The 19,012-nt window shown below is 41.4% G+C and overlaps 1 pseudogene; it reads left to right on the plus strand.

Moving 5' to 3' along the window:
- The first annotated feature begins 572 nt into the window (after positions 1 to 572).
- Positions 573 to 13,296, plus strand: LOC115077367 (annotated as a pseudogene).
- The last annotated feature ends 5,716 nt before the right edge of the window (positions 13,297 to 19,012 follow it).

Consider the following 19,012-nt stretch of genomic DNA (forward strand, 5'->3'; position numbering starts at 1 on the left):
GAACAGCTTTGAAGCTAAATCCTTATCTCTGGTTGTGGAAGAAGCCCCTTCAAGGATTAAATTTTATAGCCTTACACAAACTCTTGATTAGCCATTTGGTTTCTCAGGAATGTTCAAAGAACTAAATTCTTATATCTGCCTAGCTGAGAAAGGCCTTTTCCATTTAATTAAATGCACCTGGAGTCCCCGGAAAGACAGGAATACTTATTATCTCTGCAGAATTAGGAAAAAAAAAATAAACGGAGATTTCTTTCCTTTGTACCACCTGGCACTGCTTGAGTTGCTTCTAATTTTCTTTGTCATAATGAAGGCAGTCTTTAACGATGTAACCGGAATTGGATATCTAAGTTCTCTCTGCCATTTGATCTGAACCTCTTCTAAAAACAATCTATTATGTATATCTTCCAACTGTTTATATAAATAAGAAATAGATCTTTTCTGGGGGTTGTCCAAGTCAAACCATGTCTTTAGTAATTGCCATTTAGCATCCAAAAAGGTGGGAGAGCCCAGAGAACGCAAATAATGTCTGGCTTGGAGATGTTGGAAATAGTCTGTAGCTGCTAGGCCATAAGATGACTGTATTTTCGAGAAGGTAAGTAATGTTCCATCCAAATGGATCAATTGCCCAATACAATATAGTCGTGATCTATCCCAGAGGCGGAATCGTGAAGAGTCTGAACCTGCAGGAAATACTGGATTACCGCAGAATGGAAGGAATGGCGATATCTTGTCCAGTAAGGAGAGCTTTTGTAATAGCCACCTCCAGGTCCATCGTAATGGTCTTAAAAGCAAATCCGAGTATATTATATTAGAAATAGAGGCATGAGGGACATGTAAAGCATAGCGTGGCGATATGGAAGCAAGTAATTGCGCTTCAAATGAAGTATCAGAAAAAAATTGCGTGCCTAGTAACCAATCACCAATATGTCTCAGATTTATTGCATGGTTATAAAGTTTTAAATCTGGAAGACCCAATCCCCCCATAGAGAATGGCTTCATCAATATTGATAATTTAATCCTCGGCCTTTTACCTCCCCATATGAATTTTGTTACTACTCTCTAATATCTAGCTACAGTGGTTTGTGTAAGAAGGAGAGGAAGAACACCAAGCATGTATAGCCAGCGTGGTAGAATTGTCATTTTGAGTAAATGAATATGTCCAATGAGAGAAAGTGGAAGTGGAAGCCATGCATATAGAAAGAGTTCTGTTTTTTCTTGCAAAGTGGATACATTCATTTCATACAAGTGAGCAAGTGATTTAGGGACCCAAATCCCCAAATATTTAATGCGATCACCTGCCCACTTCAAAGGAAATTCCCCATTCCATGGAATAGAGTTTGCCAGCCTATCATCAAAGCTTCTGACTTATCTAAGTTCAGGCGTAATCCAGCATAAAGCCCATACTCTGCAATTACCTCAAGAGCAACCGGAAGTGATTTGGTAGGATTTGTCAGATGCAGTAAAAGGTCGTCTGCAAATGCCGCAACTTTGAACATCACTGGTCCCATCTTTATCCCCTCTATGCCTGGATTCTCCTCCAATACACGTAATAATGGGTCCAGAGAAAGAAAAAATAATAGGGGAGATAAGGGGCATCCTTGCCTGGTACCACGAGCTAGAGTAAAATCTTGAGATAATTCCCCATTAACCCAAACGTTAGCCTGGGGTCAATTATAGTCTTTAAAAAAGATAAAAAAGACCCATGGAACCCATAATAGAGCCAATTTAAACAAACCCCCACCCTCCTGACCCCCCCAAGACTTACCAAAACTCTCTGGTGGTCCAGCGGAGGGTCTGGGAGCCATCTCCTGCACTCACACCCTCGACTGCTGGTTTCAAAATGGCACCGATAGCCTTTGCCCTTACTATGTCACAGGGGCTACTGGTTCCATTGGTCAGCCCCTGTCACATGGGTCAGGAGTGTGGGGGGGGGGTTGTAGTTAATTTAATTTTAGCCAGGATTAATAAGAATTAACATATAAACGTATCGGGGGCCTCCCTTGCCGAATGCAATGTATCTGCCCCCCGACAAATACGAATCCTGAATGCAACGTATGGCGTCCCTCTGCACATCCCTACTAGCTCTATCCCTCAGAAAGCTTCCATTGGCTCCCAGAGGTTAGGAATAATTGGCAGTCAATTTATACTTCCTGTTTATGCCAGGGTCTTGATGGTTCAACAGCTCAGAAGAACTGGTTATTCTACTTCTGTAATTTCTTGTTCTTGTGTTTCCAGTTTTCTCCTACTTGCTTCCATCTCTTTATCACTGCTTTGGATGGTCTACCAGGTAATTCAATGTGAATTGCACTAGCAAATAAATAAACAAATACATACATAAATAAAGTGACCTTGATCTGGCCCACAGCCACGCTTCTGTTCAGAGAATGGTTTTCTGCTTGCTTAGAAAGTTCTCAATGTATCTCAAGTCTCTGTTCTTTAAATCTATCTCTACAAATTGTTACTTACATGAACAGCTTTATAAATTGCCCTCTAAAAATCAAAGGTATAAGAGAACCATTCTGGAGTCTTTAAAGATCACAACTAATACTTTGGGTGGGGCATAAGTGGATTATTATAGGGTTAAATTTTTGAAAGATTTATCCATTCAAAATGTCTCCCTTTTTTCCAACTACATTTCTGTATTTAAAATTGCTACCCACCGAAATACATCAAAAGGGGGCATAGTTAGGGAAATTTTGGAGCTACTGCACTACATTTCTGTATTTAAAATTGCTACCCACCGAAATACATCAAAAGGGGGCATAGTTAGGGAAATTTTGGAGCTACTGCACCACTGTATCAGTATTATTGCACTACACAGTAAGTTTACCATGCAGTGTGATAAACCCTATAAGAGAGAGAGACCATCTACAAGGCCCTTATAGTAGTTAAGTATTTACATCTCTATAGGATGACCGCCTAAAAGGTCGAGGTGAGGTGTTAGTGGTGGTTTAGGGGCCAGTTTTGCATATAGGGGGAGACGTACGAACAGCACAGTACACCTTGGTGAAGATTTGACATCATTTGGAGTGAGACGTACGAACAGCACAGTACACCTTGGTGAAGATTTGACATCATTTGGAGTGAGGAAAGTCTAAAAAAGATGAAATTTTGTTCTATGTTCTCTCGCCCTAGCATCAAGCATCCTCTCAAACAAGACAAAGATTCATCAATCATTGATCCACACCTAAAAATGTACAACACATTGGTATGATTGCTATGACCACAGCTTTCCTTGCTGTGGTTGGTTATTCCAAGAGCACCGCAATCAATCTGAGACTTCAAACTGAGCAGAGGATTTTGTGAGGTTACCCAGTAGGAGTGTGCATCACTCATTTTATTTGTCATTTTATTTTTCTTTCATTCTTTAATTACATTTTGTTTAGAATCGTTTTGAAAAAATGTGGGTAATTTTTGCTTCTAGAACTGGAAGCATAAACTATGGGTAAAACATCCGGTGCTGCTCCTGATAGATGCAGTGCTGCAGAGCCAGAAGCAGGTAACTTTGTATCCCGCTCATGATAAGGATTAATTTTTTTGCATTGGGATGGGGGGGGGGGTTTGATTTTCCGGTATCTTGAAACCATAGATGTGTGAGTGGGAGGTTCTCCAGTCAACCCACTTAAATCAAAAAAGAAACCAGGAAGGAGTATTGGGACCAGGCCTGAATGGTAACTCACAGCTCTTTTGTCTTATTTCGGGGGGGGGGGATGCATGGCCTGATAGGGCTGTATATTAAATTTAGGAAAAGTGAGGGTCAGAATCAGCCATAGGTCTCTTTATTTAGTTTTGCTCTGTTTGTTTTGTTTTGTTTTGGGGTTTTTTTTGTTTGTTTGTTTTGCTTTGACATCACTACTTTGAAGATATTCAGTTAAGTAGAAATTATCAGTCCATACAAGGCCGGATAACTTACCAACTTTCCCAGCTATATTCAAACATAGCCAGTTAGGTTTATAAGTTATCCGGTTACATGTAGCTAGATAACTTTAAGCAAGTATATTCAGCGAGGCAGTTATCCTGCTGAATATATGAAACAAAATATCCAGCTAACTTTTAACAGAAAACCTGTCCATTAACCGGCATAATGAATATTACCCCAAGTGGGTTTTGATTATTATACCCACTGCAATTAAGTTATTCCCTGTAGAATGAAACTTTTCTTATTGTAAATCCTTTCAGATTTAATTATACCCTATAGACACCATAGTTGATGTAATAAAGAGGCAGGTGCTTCTCCATATAGAGCCTAAGATATAAATAGACAGAAAGGAAGATGTGACTCATATTGCATTGTTGCATGTAAGAACATAAGAACATGCCATACTGGGTCAGACCAAGGGTCCATCAAGCCCAGCATCCTGTTTCCAACAGTGGCCAAACCAGGCCATAAGAACCTGGCAAGTATCCAAAAACTAAGTCTATTCCATGTTACCATTGCTAGTAATAGCAATGGCTAATTTCTAAGTCAACTTAATTAATAGCAGGTAATAGACTTCTCCTCCAAGAACTTATAGAAATGAAATGAAACATAGAAATGACGGCAGAAGAAGACCGAACGGCCCATCCAGTCTGCCCAGCAAGCTACGCACTTTATCCATTTTTTCCCCTTTTTTTCTCTCCCACCTGTTACTATTGGCTTCCAGTACCCTCCAGCCCTAATTCCCCTCCACCCCACCACCAATTTAGAGAGCAGCGCCGTATCTGCATCCAAGTGAACGTCCAGCTCAATTAGGGGTAGTAACCGCTGTAACAAGCAGGCCACACCCTTATCCCATACTCTTACCCACCCCTGTTTTTATTTTTGTTTGTTTTTTTGTTTTTTGGAGGTTTTTTTTGAGATAGCAGCCCTCCATCCTTCCGCTTCGTGAAGGTGGAACACCAACTACTGGCCACTGGCATCCCGCTCCGTGAATGCCTCTGTGGCTACTGCCGCTTTTTTAAACACAGCTATACTAACTGCACAAGACATGAGGACAAGTGCACAATAATGACTGCTGAAGTTATACAGAAGAAATAGTGTGGCCCAGATGCATGGGTGAAGAAGCTTCCAGTCATCCAGCTGGAGTGGTAACAGGTATGTGCTTATTTACTAACACTGAAATCATCACTTTGGTCTGTACACTTCCCTGGGCTTTACTGCATCACCACACAAGGTTTCCATCTCATACCGACAGAAATAGGTGGGTCTGCGCCGACTGGCCAGAGCCCAACCCATAACCGAAGTGCCGTCCTCCCCACGAAGGACGGCGGGACGTAAAACGGAGAGAGAAGAGGCGCACGACGCTAGCGAGCGAGCCGGGGCAGGATCGGGCACACCCCCCCTTACGCACGCAAGAGCAAGTATGTGGCACTAAGCCACGCCCTGGGCTTCGGCGCCGATAGGGAGCGGCGCCGGCTGATGATGTCAGCGGCCCTTTAAAGGGCTGCGACGGAGGCCAGAGATCCCTCTTGTTGACCGCGCGCCTGAAAATCCCACCCACCCACCCTTGGAAATAAGTTAAAAAAAAAACAAAACTTGGCAATGTCTTTAAAGAGCGATGTTCGAAGGGAAGAGAAACACTGTGGATTATACTAAGCTCTCAATATTATGATGTGTACCTGGTTATAACTGCTAACATATTCAGCAGATAGCATGCTTAGGTTAGTTAGTACAGTCAAAATATTATGCATTGTGGCGGGTTATTGTCGCAGCTGAGAAGAAGGGGGCGGTTACCCGGGCCGGTTGGGCATATTGCAAGTGGTGCTGGTGACATCACAGGACGGCGTGGTAGCCGATCGGCGCCTGGGGCGGCGCTAGAAGGTGGGGGCGTGGAATGCGCCAATGGCCAGGGGCTCACTTAATGGTGGAGAAGGCGGGTGGCCCATGGAGTAAGGCTGCCTTGCTTGGTCCCTACGGCGGGCAGCGGTGGAGACATCACACCGGCTCGGGTATCCAGGGAAGCTTTTCTTGACATGTTAAATAAAAGCTGCGGCCTTATTATACCAACAACAGTTTCTGTGTTATATGTGTACTCAAAAGAAATGCATTTGTATCTAAGGTACGGTAAGGGATCAGAAGGTAGGGACGACGGCCAAGTGGGGTGGAGTGACGGCTGCTAGTGTTATGGATATCTTCAGGATAAGGGTTGGTGACACTGATGTAGCTGATATTATGCCCTCTCAAAATTTGATGGTATTAACATTGTTGTTACTCATCAGATTAATGCACAGATGCAATATAGGTAGGCTTCTGGACACTCCAGGTTTTTACACATCTATCCTATGATTTTGATTTAAAATAAAAGAAGTAGAACAATAATAGCAGAATGTAATGTGGATACAAATTCAGAAATCAGACCCGGCCAAAATAACTATTTGTATTTTTTTTGTTAATTTGATTTATCTTCCACTTTCAAGCACATCAGAGCAGATTACATTAAGGTACTGTAGGTATTTTTCTGTCTTCAGAATTCAACTTAATGTATTTATGGTCCAATAAATAGTATCACGATCTCCAATGTTTCTTTACAATCCTAGGGTCAACACTGGAGCAAATGTTTGTAGCCTCGACCTGAATAACACTAATCCAATGGCAAGGACATATTTAAAAAGCTTTTTTTTTAAAATTTGATTTCAAAATAGAAAACAGCAAATCATCACAAAAACCACCTCCCACCATAACTAACAAAGAAAACCACAGCATCATCTAATTCTACTTTCAAGTAAATGAAGTGTTTATTTTTAATTTATTGAATTGTTTAGGCAAATAATTCATCATCTCAACTCCCTGGTATTTCTTGATTCAGCTGTAGAGGGGATCTTTAAAGCTGTGCTCATTCTGCAGGATCGTATTCTGAGGAAACTATTGGAATGGGCCAGAAAAAGTTGGGAAGATAATTCACCATTCCTGGTTGAAAATGAATTGTAGGGTGGTTTTCTCATTTACATTGATCTTTGTCCAATTTTGCCAGTGCTTAGTAGGTTTCTGAGGATTTCTCAAGCTCCAGACTTGTAACTGGAGGTTACAGGTATGTCCTACATGGTCTTAGGATGTTCAGTGAGTTGTTATAGTGGACTAGGGGATGAAAGGCTCTCAAAGGAGAGGGTGACCATGTCTGTCTGTGGTAGCACAGTTTTCTTTAATCAGATCCCAAAATATTGTTAGAGAACTCCAGATGAGTAGCTCTGAAATCTGATCTGAATTACTGTTATTTACAAACTGCTCTACAGGCACTATTGAGTGCGCAAAGTCATCACAAATCTGTGCAGAGTGTTTGAACTGATCATTTCACACAGAACTGTCACTAAATGCATCACCGGCTTCCTTGTCTTAGAAATAACCCAAGGAACTTGTTAGGCATGTTTATCTGTTCCTAACCATCTTTCATAAACTATATATCCTTCTCAGTTTCCGCTCTGGGTTTTTTTCCCTCTTATAGGCAATATAGTGCATTTGCTAGCAGGATCCCAATGTTACTCCTATTCCATGTCTCCTCACTGGATCTGAATATCATAGGGTCTTATTTTCCTTGCTGAGCTCATGACGTTACCAGAAATTTCCTCTATTGCCATATTTCTGGAAGTATTCCTGCTTTCAGCTCCTCTCTGCACTGCTGAATACACACAAACTGTTTCACAAACTGAACTCACTCTAATACTCTGAACTCTCACTCTAAGGTAATGCAAACAACATTGTTTAAGGCACTATCAATAAAACCACAGACTGTACCATCAAAACTTAGGAATAATTTGACAAAATGCTTAATTATTTTCTGTAATTATTACAAAGCATCAATGTTTACACAAATATTTGGTTTTCTTTCCATTATAGAGCCTAAAAATAGGTGCATGAAAACATGCATGCGGTGATATTAGGGTGTAGCCAATCTCGGCAGTTCTAGTGATAGCATTTCAACATGAACCCCTACCAGTTCATCCAGACCTCCTACCCAAAAATCTGAGACCAAAGAAAATTAGACACCAATGTCAAAATGTGTGGGTCAGTTAGTAGGTTTAAATGTGATTGGACAAGTTCATTAATGTATGTGCATACCTTTTACAAAATAGAAACTTGAGTGCCTACTTATGAACCACAGAGAATGACCCTAGACCACCTACTGCAATTACGTTCAAGGATTACAAAATCTCATGTATGTGCGTACATGTTATCTCTTCACATACATGCTTTGTTACATGTGAAACTCCTATGGACTCTCTACCTGGGTAACAACAAGCAAGGTGGAGAGAACATTGCACAAATCTCATCTTGGAGTGAGTTTCCTCACCCCATAGGTCATCAAATCTTCACAAGAGACCACTGTTCTGTTCGTACGTCTCACGTTGAATGTGAAAGTGGCCCCTAACCCCCTACACTAATACTTAAACCTCACCTCGAGTTACTAGGTGGGCCTCCCATAGGGATACAAATACCTGTCTAGGGAGGAGACACTATGGCAACGTGTTCTCTCTCTCTCTCTCTCTCTCTCTCTCTCTCTCTCTCTCTCATCTGTCAGGAGACATCATGAACCACAATAAACTCTTGCCGACTTGTAGCACGTGTGATTGCACAACATAACACAAATGAAAGATGTGTAGTTATTGGCCACACTAACAGTGCAGCTGTTTCGCAGCACATGATAAACCCTCCCTACTTTACATTTGCTCCACCCCCTGAATACAAAATTAAAAATTTGCATTCACAAACCACATTAACTGCTGTTAGCGTGGTTTGCAGAATTATCATGCACGGTAACTCCTTGGAAAATGAGGCCCTTAATTTGACCTCGAAATCAGAAAATGGTTATTGCAGGGATTAGAGACCATTTGAACCACTATGTGACCGCTCCTGCGGATATAGTGCACAGATTTTTAGAGTACTATATGGATCTCTATGGGAAGAAGGGCCAAGATCTTGATGTCACTTCCACATTTTTCCAAAAGATACAATGGCCACGCTTGTCTCAAGATCAGCAGTCGCTATTAAATACGCCTATTGCTGACCAAGAAATATATTAGGTGATTCAGGGCTTGAAGCAGGGAAAAGCTGGGGGCCAGATGGATTAGGGGCAGAATTCTATAAAACCCTCAAATTTCACCTTTTGACCTCACTTTCTAAATTTTATAATGAGTTGGTTAATACCATGGAGTTACCCGCTGAGACAAACCAATCGGTTATTGTGGTCCTACCAAAAAAGGGCAAAGACCAGGCAGATGTGGGCTCATATAGACCTATTTCCCTGCACAATGTCGATCTTAAAATACTGGCGGCCCTCCTAAATCAAATTTAACTGTTTGCGATGTACAGCGCCTGCGTGCTGGGCTATCTCGATTTCTCTGGAAGGGTAAGAAGGCATGGATAAAGTACACTGTTTTGGAGCACTCTAGGGAGGTGCGAGGTTACAGGTTGCCTGATTTCCGGCTATATAATGCAGCCAGCCAGCTGAGATTTCTGGGGGAATGGATTGTTGATCAATACTGCTAATGTGATGAGGGTTTACTGAATAGCATGACCACTCCCTGGACACCTCTCTCTCTTCCTCAGTTAAACCCGAAGGGGTTGCAAGCGCTGGTTTTCCCTAGAAGATTACTCTACCCTTGCATCTACCCTTAATCTACCCTTGCATCTACCCTTGCATCAAAACCCTGAGAGGTCTTGCATCTTTGATGACTCCACTCCTGGGAAATTTGGACTTTTGTCCAGGCCGAGACTGTAGGGGCATTTTTCAACTCTGGGCCACCCAGGGGATGGTGTATCTTTTTCACATGTTTGATCCTGAAACCCATGAACTTGTGGACTTCCAAACCCTAACTAGAACCTTTCATATACCACCCAAACATTTATTTGGATATCTACAAGCCCGACATTACATTCAACTTGCCGTGGAAACTTTATTTGCCACAAAACTTTTTGACACAACATGTCTTGCTAATTCTATCACGGGTTGGAAAAGGCTGGGTGCGGAATACAAATGCAGGGACCATCTGACTATACTAGCCTCCCGCTGGTCGACCATCCTGGATAGCGAGGTGACGTCTGACCACCTGTAGCGCTGGTTCAAGTCTTTACACAGACAGAACCCAGATCTGGGGCTTCGGGAATTACAGTATTGAATCCTTCACTTATCGTATTATGATGACGTGAGGCATTTCCGAATGGGCCTTACGGATTCCCCGCTTTGCATCAAGTGTGGCAAAGAGGAGGGCAATCTACAGCACCGCCTTCTCCACTGTACAACTGTTAATCTTCTCTGGACTCAGGTGTTGCAGGTTGTCTCTCAATGTACCGGCATTCCCATACATTGTGCGGGTGCCATGGTGGTTACTCATCCGCTGCACAGTTCTCTCCCCTGTTCACTATCCAAAGCCAAATTTGCTCGTCTAGCGATGTTACTGACATTTCGGACCATTCTCTCCATGTGGGTGGAACCCAACACCGTGCCCCCAGTTACAGCTTGGTATTCCCGGATGACATGGACTGTCTTATGGGACATCGTGCATGAGATAAGCAGTATGAGAATGTTGGCAGGTTTTCTTTCAGGGCCTCCCTAGAGGGATGCAGGTGAACTTACACACTGCGGGCTACTCTAATGTGTGGACCTAAGCTTTTTCCTTGGTCTCGGGTGGGGGTGGGGGGGGGGTAGGGGAAGTGCTAGAATGGCTGCTGGACATATGATCTCGTTAAGCTTACTATGCTGTCTCTCATTACAGGTGATACTACCTTTGCTGTCCTTGTCTCTTCCTCCCTCAATTCCCCCCCGTAGGTCCTCCCACATCAGAAGACAATGCTGATCCCTTTTCCCTTCTGCTTTTCCTTCTACAATCCAATCTGATCTCCCCCTCTCTTGTTGCGCCACTTTTTAGTACCCCTCCCTTTTAAATTTGAATTTCTTTTCATGCAGTTACTCTTTTTAATGCATTCATGTATCATTTACTTCATAATTATTCTCTTACTCTATGCCTCCCTTCCACTACTTTGTTCAATTGTTCTTATGTAAAACCATTGGCAAGTTACTGTTTAATGTAATTGTTTTATATATAGCCTCGGGCATCTATGTAAAGCCCTGGGCAATTTTCTGTTTTATTGTTCTATGGAAACTTACTGTTTAATTGTTTTCTGTAATGCCTTTGGGCGTTTATGTAAAGCCCTGGGCGATTTTATGTTCCTTGTAAACCGGAGTGATTTGTATTTCATACAGGAACTTCGGTATAGAAAAATTATAAATAAATAAATAAATAAAAGATGTATGTATGCATGTGAGATAGCGCTTGTGGGGAAGGGGAAGTGCCTAGGCTTGGGACTGAAATGATTGTTTCCGGGGGGGGGGGGGGGGGGGTACAGCGTTACTGGTTGCGCAAGCATAACAGGAAAACCGAAGGTCAGGGGTTATGTGTACGGCTATGTTTCTCCCATGTTTCATATTTTCTCTGCAACCTGATATTTCACATTGTGGCTTGACTTATGTCTTGTAACTGTTTACTGTGCATACTGTTCAGCGTGCAGCCTTTTTGCACGGCTTTGTACTACCCTTGACCAATAAAAATAATTTTGAAAAAAAAAATTTTATTTAAGACTTACCAGAGTTTAAATGGATTTAAAGCCAAGTGTGTGACACTGCTGGTGTGGGACTTTAACAACATTTTAAGCAGACTTTCTCTCATGTGGCTGAAATCTTAGCACTTATCAAGATATAAAAATAAGTCCTATCACTTGAAAACAGGCAGAATAAGCCACTGTATTTGGGATTTGTAATTCTGAAAATTAGCAACAAAACATTAATAAAAAGGTGTCCACATAGTTATTAGTATTTATTTATTTATTTTATTTATTCATTTTTATATACCGATGTTCGTAGGAAACATCACATCGGTTTACAATGAAATGTCAAATACACAATTAAAATACATTTGAATTGCAAAATTATAATCATGAAATCATAAAACACATAGAATTCTTAATAAAAACATATAAAAACAATAAGAAAAAATACATCAAATTCTTTAGAAAACATGTAAAAAACAATAAGAAAAAATAAAATACTAAATCAAGGAACTTGAACTATAGAGTTAATAGAATGCTTGTTGAAAGAGCCAAGCTTTGACTCCTTTCTTAAATGTTCCAATAGTATTTATAGTAAAAATAATAAGACATATAATATATTAGATGAAAGAAAACTAGATTTACAGTTCGAAAAAGAGAAAGGAATGGAGCTAGGAAGAAGACTTTCATATTGTGCAGAATCAAGCCAAAACTAGTACATTCTGTGGGATGGGCCAAAGACTTTATTTTCTTTATGTGCGCAGTTCCATGTCCTACATTAATCTTTATTTTCTATTTGTTTCTGCAGATGGAAATTATCTCAGACTTGGGACTTGGAAATAAAAGCAGGGTGACAGAGTTCATTTTCCTGGGATTTGGGTTCCCTCACACTTCTGAACTTCAGATTCTGCCCTTCAAGGCTCTCCTCCTGATCTACATATTAATCTTGACTGGGAACACTCTGATCATTGCTTTGGTATACATTGATACCCACCTTCATACACCCATGTACTTCTTCCTCAGCAACCTGTCTTTCATTGATATCTGGGTCACCACTTGCATCAGTCCCCAGGATGCTGCTAGACACCTTGTCAGAGAGAATGTCCATTTCCATTGCTGCTTGTTTTACACAAATCTATTTTTATTTCTTCTTGGGAGTAGCAGAGTTTATTCTCCTGGCAGTCATGTCCTATGATCGCTATGTGGCGATCTGCCGTCCCCTGCACTATGAGACCATTATGAGTGGTAGAGTTTGCCTATGGCTTGTCCTCATCTGTTGGGGAGGATCTTTCCTGCTGACTACATTTCCTGCCATTTTTATCATACAGCTATCATTCTGTGGTCCTAATATCATAGACCATTTCTTCTGTGACACGGCGCCTTTGATGGAGATTGCTTGTTCTGATACCCAACCTCTTAAATTGATTATTTTTATCCTTGCCTCATTTACATTGTTAAGTTCTTTCTTTATCACCCTTGATATCCTATATATGTATCATCTCCACCATCCTGCATATGCCATCCACTGGAGGAGCCAGAAGGCCTTCTCCACCTGTGCCTCCCATCTCGTTGTTGTTATATTGAACTATGGAAGTTGCATTTTCACGTATGTGATACCCCACATTAAGATAAAAAACCTGAATAAAATGGTGGATTTATTAAGTGCCATTGTAGCTCCCTTGCTAAACCCTTTCATCTATACTCTAAGAAATGAGAAAGTTAAACAGATCATTAAAGACAAAATTAGTAAGAAACTGAGGTGTCCTGCTTGGAAGACTTAATTGTGATTATTGAGGATATTCTCTGAAGTTATTATTTTTCTCCAAATACACAATTAAATCAACAAAGCAATGGATAAAAATGTTTACTCCTAAAAATATTTAGTATCACCTAAAGCAAATGTTATGCAAAATTATCAAGATATGAAATAATATATTATTATAAATTCTATGCATCATTTCATCTCTTAGCAGTGAAAACTAATTCAAACCTGTGTAAAGCAATTTTTTGTATAAATGAAGTTTAATATAAGTTATCAACCAACTCACCTGGGTGTGTATATTAGTAATATCTGGCCAGCCCAAGTGTACTGAGCTTGCTAGACAAACTGAAATCATTTGTCTGTTTTTTGTATCCAGAAAATAATTTTTTTAAATGTTGATTTTATAATATCATTTTCTAGCTAATTGGAGAATTTGGCAAGAACAATGGAAGATTACCATTAAAGTACAAGAAGCAATGTCTGTCTTTAGAGTTCACCTGAGAGTATCGCTAGTATCGATAGCTTTTTAGAATCAAACTAGCAGCTGGGTCTCTCTTGCAGGTTGCAAGTTCTATAATAACAAGAAGGCCCAGTGGAAATGCAGGTGCTCACATAGCCAGGTCTGTCTGGCAGACTGCGCAAGGGACCTAGGGGCCCAGATGTTCTGGCAATGGTAAAACTTGTAATGCAGGCTGCTTAGATTATTACTGAGCTTCCCAGTTAGGGATGGATAAGTTCGATGTATGGGGGGAGGAAGTGGGAATTTTCTTCCAGCAGAACTGTTGGAGTACAAAGGAGGCAGAGAAAAAAAGACTGTGGAAGGAGAAATCTGTCAGGTTGTCTTACTCTGATGCTGGCAGCTCGGAAGCATCCTTAGCTATAGGGTCAGCATAGCTGGGCAAAAGGGATGAGCCAGTTCATCTTTTTTCTAGAGATGTGCTTTGTGTTTTGCTACCGGGTAGTTTTTTGACTCGGATACTTCGTGGTAAAGTTCGGTTTTTATCGTTTAGCTTTTTTGCAAAAAAAAAAAAAAAACTAAACGGGGAAAACCGAAACCGGGCCAAAAAACGACGCGGGAAAACAAAGCTAAAAAAAAAACCACCCCACGCATTTAAATTAATTTTAATACATTACATACACCCCCACCCCCCCCACATCCCGATCCCTCCCCAAAACTTACCAACATCCCTGGTGGTCCAGCAGGGTCCCGGGTGCCATTTGTCCCTCCGTGCCGTGCCCAGTGTGCTAGTGCTAGCCACACTCAAAATGGTGCCGAATAGCCTCTGAACTACTATGTCACAGGGGCTACCGGCGCCATTGGTCAGCCCCTGTCACATGGTAGGAGAACCAACCAATGGCGCCGAAAGCCCCTGTAACATAGTATGGGCAAAGGCTATCGGCGCCATTTTGATTATTGGCAGCCGATGACGACATCGCTCCAGGACCCCCGCTGGACCCCCAGGGATTATTGGCAAGCCTTGAGGGGGTCAGGAGGCCCCCCAAGCTGGCCAAAAAGCTTGCCAATAATCCCTGGGGGTCCTGCTAACTGTAAGGAACAAGCTATCCAGCTAACTTTCATCAAAAAACTTGTCCTTTAACCGACATAATGAATATTACACCCAGTGGGTTTTAGTTCTGAGACGAAAAACCACACTGCAATTAATTTATTCCCAGTAGAATAAGGTGGTTGTTTTTATTGCAAATCATCCATCTCGCATTTATTTATACCCTATAGACACTATAATGGATGTAATAAAGAGGCAGGTGCTTCTCATGGTGCCTATGATATAAATAGAGGGGATGAAAGTTGTGACTCGTATTGCAGTGTTGCATGTAGATCAAGGTAATAAGACAAGTACACATTAAGGACTGTTGAAGTCATACAGAAGACACAGTGTGGACCAGATGCATGGGAAAAGAAACTTCCAGTCATCCAGTTAGAATGGTAACAGGCATATGTTTATTTACTAACACTGAAATCATCACTTTGGTATGTATACCTTCCTGGGCTTTACTGCATCATCACACAAGGTTTCTGTCCCATATTGACAGAATGGATGTCTTCAGGGTAAGGGTTGGTGACATCGATGCACCTGATATTATACTCTCTCAAGGTTTGATTGAATTTAACACTGTCGATACTCATCAGATTAATGCAGAGATGCCATAATTGCACTCTAGGTGCTTACACATCTTCCTAATTATTTTGATTTGAAATGGAAGAAACAGAACAAATAATAAAAGAATGTAATAGAGATGCAAATTAAGAAATCAGAAGACAAAATATCTATTTGTAAATTATTGTTTGTTTTATTTATTTTTTTGTTTATTTGATTTATATTCCGCTTTCAACATATCAAACCACATTATATTCAGATACTGTAGGCATTTCTTTGTCTTCAGAATTTAAAGTATATTGGATGGTCCAATAAATAATATCACGATCTCCAATGTATCCTTACAATCCTGGGGTCAACATTGGAGCTGACATTTGTAGCCTGAACCTCAATAAATCCAATCCAATGGCAAAGGTATGTTACAAAAGCTTTTTTTTCACTTTGATTTCAAAATAGAAAACAGCAAATCATCACAAAAAAAAACTCCCGCCATAACTAACAAAGTAAACCCCAGCACAAACAGATTCTATTTTCATTTAACTGAAGTTATTTTGTTGTTTTTTTGGCTTGATTAGGCAACTAATAAACCATCTCAGCTACCTGGTATTTCTTTATTCAGCTATAAAGAGAATCATTAAAGCTGTGCTCATTCTGCAAGATCGTATTCTGAAGAAGCTTTTGGAATGGAGCAGTAACTTTTGGGATGATGTTTCACAACTCCTCATTCAAATAGAATTGTTGGGTGGTTTTCTTATTTACTTTGAAATTTGAAGCCTGAAAAATCCCCACAAACCTGGTAGGCACTGGCAAAATTGCACAAACTTGTAACCAGAGGTTAGAGGGCCGTCCTAAATGGTCTTACATACTAATATAGTAACATAGAAATGACGGCAGAAAAGGACCAAATGATCCATCCATCAGCCCAGCAAGATTCTTATGGGGTATCTGCTGCTCCATGCAGGTTACCCCCATGTTTCTCTTATGGGTAGTAATTTCCACTCCGCACAGTTATCCCCAAGCCTTATGATAAGCCATAAAATAATTTAATGTTAGCAACATTTTTAATGGGTGATGAGCCTTCTTGAAAATTCAGATAGTGTTGCTTGATGTGCTTTGCTTGTGGACCTGGTCTTAGAAGCAATTCTGTGTTTTTTCTTTTTACGTCTGCATATTAGTACCCCAGACCATAAACGTCATAGCCCGTCTTAGTGGTCATCTGAATCCAATTCCTCTTCCATCCACACCATCACCACAGCTGTCAAAGTGGAGAGCGATGTTGCAGTTGTGTCAAACGCATCAAGGATTATTGGTTAAGGTTATAATCCCATGCTTTCTGTTAAGGATAGTAACTGCTGCTCCATGCAGGTTACTCCCATACTTATTACTTCCCCAGACCACAAAAGTCAGGAACCTCATTGGTTGTTGTTTGAATCCACCTCCCCTTTCCCCCTGCTGTTTAAGTGGCTAGCCATGTTTTAGTTTCATCAAAAGCATCAAGGCTTATTGATTAAGGTAGTAATCACCACACCAACAAGTTACTCCCATGCACTCTTTACCTCATTTCCATCCTCTAGACTTCATGGATCCACTGTGATTATCCCATGCTCCTTTGAATTATTTGACTGTTTTTGTCTTTATGACCACCTCTGTGTGAAGAAATATTTCCTGACATTGGTTCTGAGGCATCTCACCATGGAGTTTCATTTCGTGACCCCAACTTCTACTGATTTCTTTCCAACAAAAATGTTCAAGGTTCATGTATCATTAAAACATTTCAAATTTCTGAAGGTCTCTATGATATTTCCCCTGTACCTCCTCTCTTCTGGGTAGGCATTTTTAGATCCTTTAGCCGCTCCTGACAAGTCTTCCAATACTGACCCCACACCATTTTGGTCGCCCTTGTCTGGAATACCTCCACCATATCTCTATCAATTTTAGTTATGGGCTCTAGTACACCATACTCCAGATGTTGCCTCACCAAGGACCTATACAAGACCACTATCATTTCCTTTTTTCTTACTGGCTATTTCTCTTTCTATGCAGCCCAGCATTCTTCTGGCTTTAGCTATCACCTTGCTTCACCAACTTCAGACTGCCAGACACTATTACTCCAAGATCCATTTCTTGGTCAATGCACATCAGTCTTTCACCCCCATCATATACAACTTTTATGGATTATCTCATCCCAGATGCATGACTTTGCACTTCTTGGCATTGAATTCTAACTGACACATCTTCGACCAAGCTTTCTTAAATCAATTTTTATTCTCTCCACTCCTTCAGACATGCCCACACTGTTGCAGATCTTAGCATCATCCACGATTAGACAAACTTTACCTTCTATCCATTCTGCAGTGTCACTCACAAAGATATAGAACAGTGTCAGTCCCAAAACCAATCCTTGTGGTACTCCTCTTAACACCTTTCTCTCTTCAAAGTCGCTTTAATTAACCATTACACTCCCATTTCCAGGGATCTTTTGAACAGGTCACAGGGTGGTCAATCACTTGTTTTAGAGGACTAGGGGATGAAAGGCTCTCAATGTAGATGGAGATTATGGGGCAGATTTTTAAAAAGTACGCGCGCGAGTACTTTTGTTCGCTCACCCGGTGCAAACAAAAGTACGCCGGATTTTAAAAGATACGCACGTAGCCACACATATCTTTTAAAATCCGGTGTTGGCGCACACAAGGCTGTGCAAAATCAGCAGCCTGGGCGCGCTAAGCCACGTAGCCTGCCTCCGTTCCCTCCGAGGCTGCTCTGAAATCGGAGTGGCCTCGGAGAGAACTTTCTTTCCGGCGCCCCCACCTTCCCTTTCCTTCAGATAACTAACCCACCCCACCCCCCCCCAGCAATAACTAATTCCCCCCCTACCTTTATTTCAAAAGTTACGCCTGCCCAAGGCAGGCGTAACTTGTGCACGCCGGCGCACCATGTTCCGGTCCGGGGGCTGGTCCGGAGACCGCGTCCACACCCCAGGAACGCCCCAGGGCCAGAATCATGCCCACAGCCCTGCCCCCAGAATGCCCCCAATGACGCCCCCGGGATGACACAGGCCGCAACACGCCCCCCCAGGAAAGCCCCGGGACTTATACACGTCCCGGGGATTGCGCGCGCTGCCAAGCCTATGCAACATAGGCTCGGCGTATGCAGGGGGTGGAAGGGACAGCTTTTCGGGGGTTACGCACGTACCCCTTTGAAAATCTGCCCCCTATGTTTCTCCGTGGCAGCACAGTTTTCTTTAACCAGACCTTGAAATTATAGTAGACAACTCCAGGTCAGTAGATTTGAAAACTGGTCTGACACTGTTATTTACAAACTGCTCTACAGCCACTATTGAGTTTGTACAGTCATGACAAATGTGTTATGAGAATTTGAATTGATCATTTCACGCAAGAGTAACTAAATGCATCAACAAATTTATTTTCTTAAAAAAGACCTGTTGGATGTTTGAGGCATGTTTATGTATTCCTAGCCTTCTTTAATAAACTGTGAATATTTCTGCTTTGCAGTTTTTCCCTCTTATAGGCAATTCACTGCATTTGCAAGAAAGATCCCATTGTTACTCCCTGTTCCATGCCCACACTAGAATGAATCTCATAAGATGGCCTTTTTCCT

This window comes from Rhinatrema bivittatum, chromosome 16, assembly GCF_901001135.1.
Source record: "Rhinatrema bivittatum chromosome 16, aRhiBiv1.1, whole genome shotgun sequence".
NCBI lineage: Eukaryota > Metazoa > Chordata > Amphibia > Gymnophiona > Rhinatrematidae > Rhinatrema > Rhinatrema bivittatum.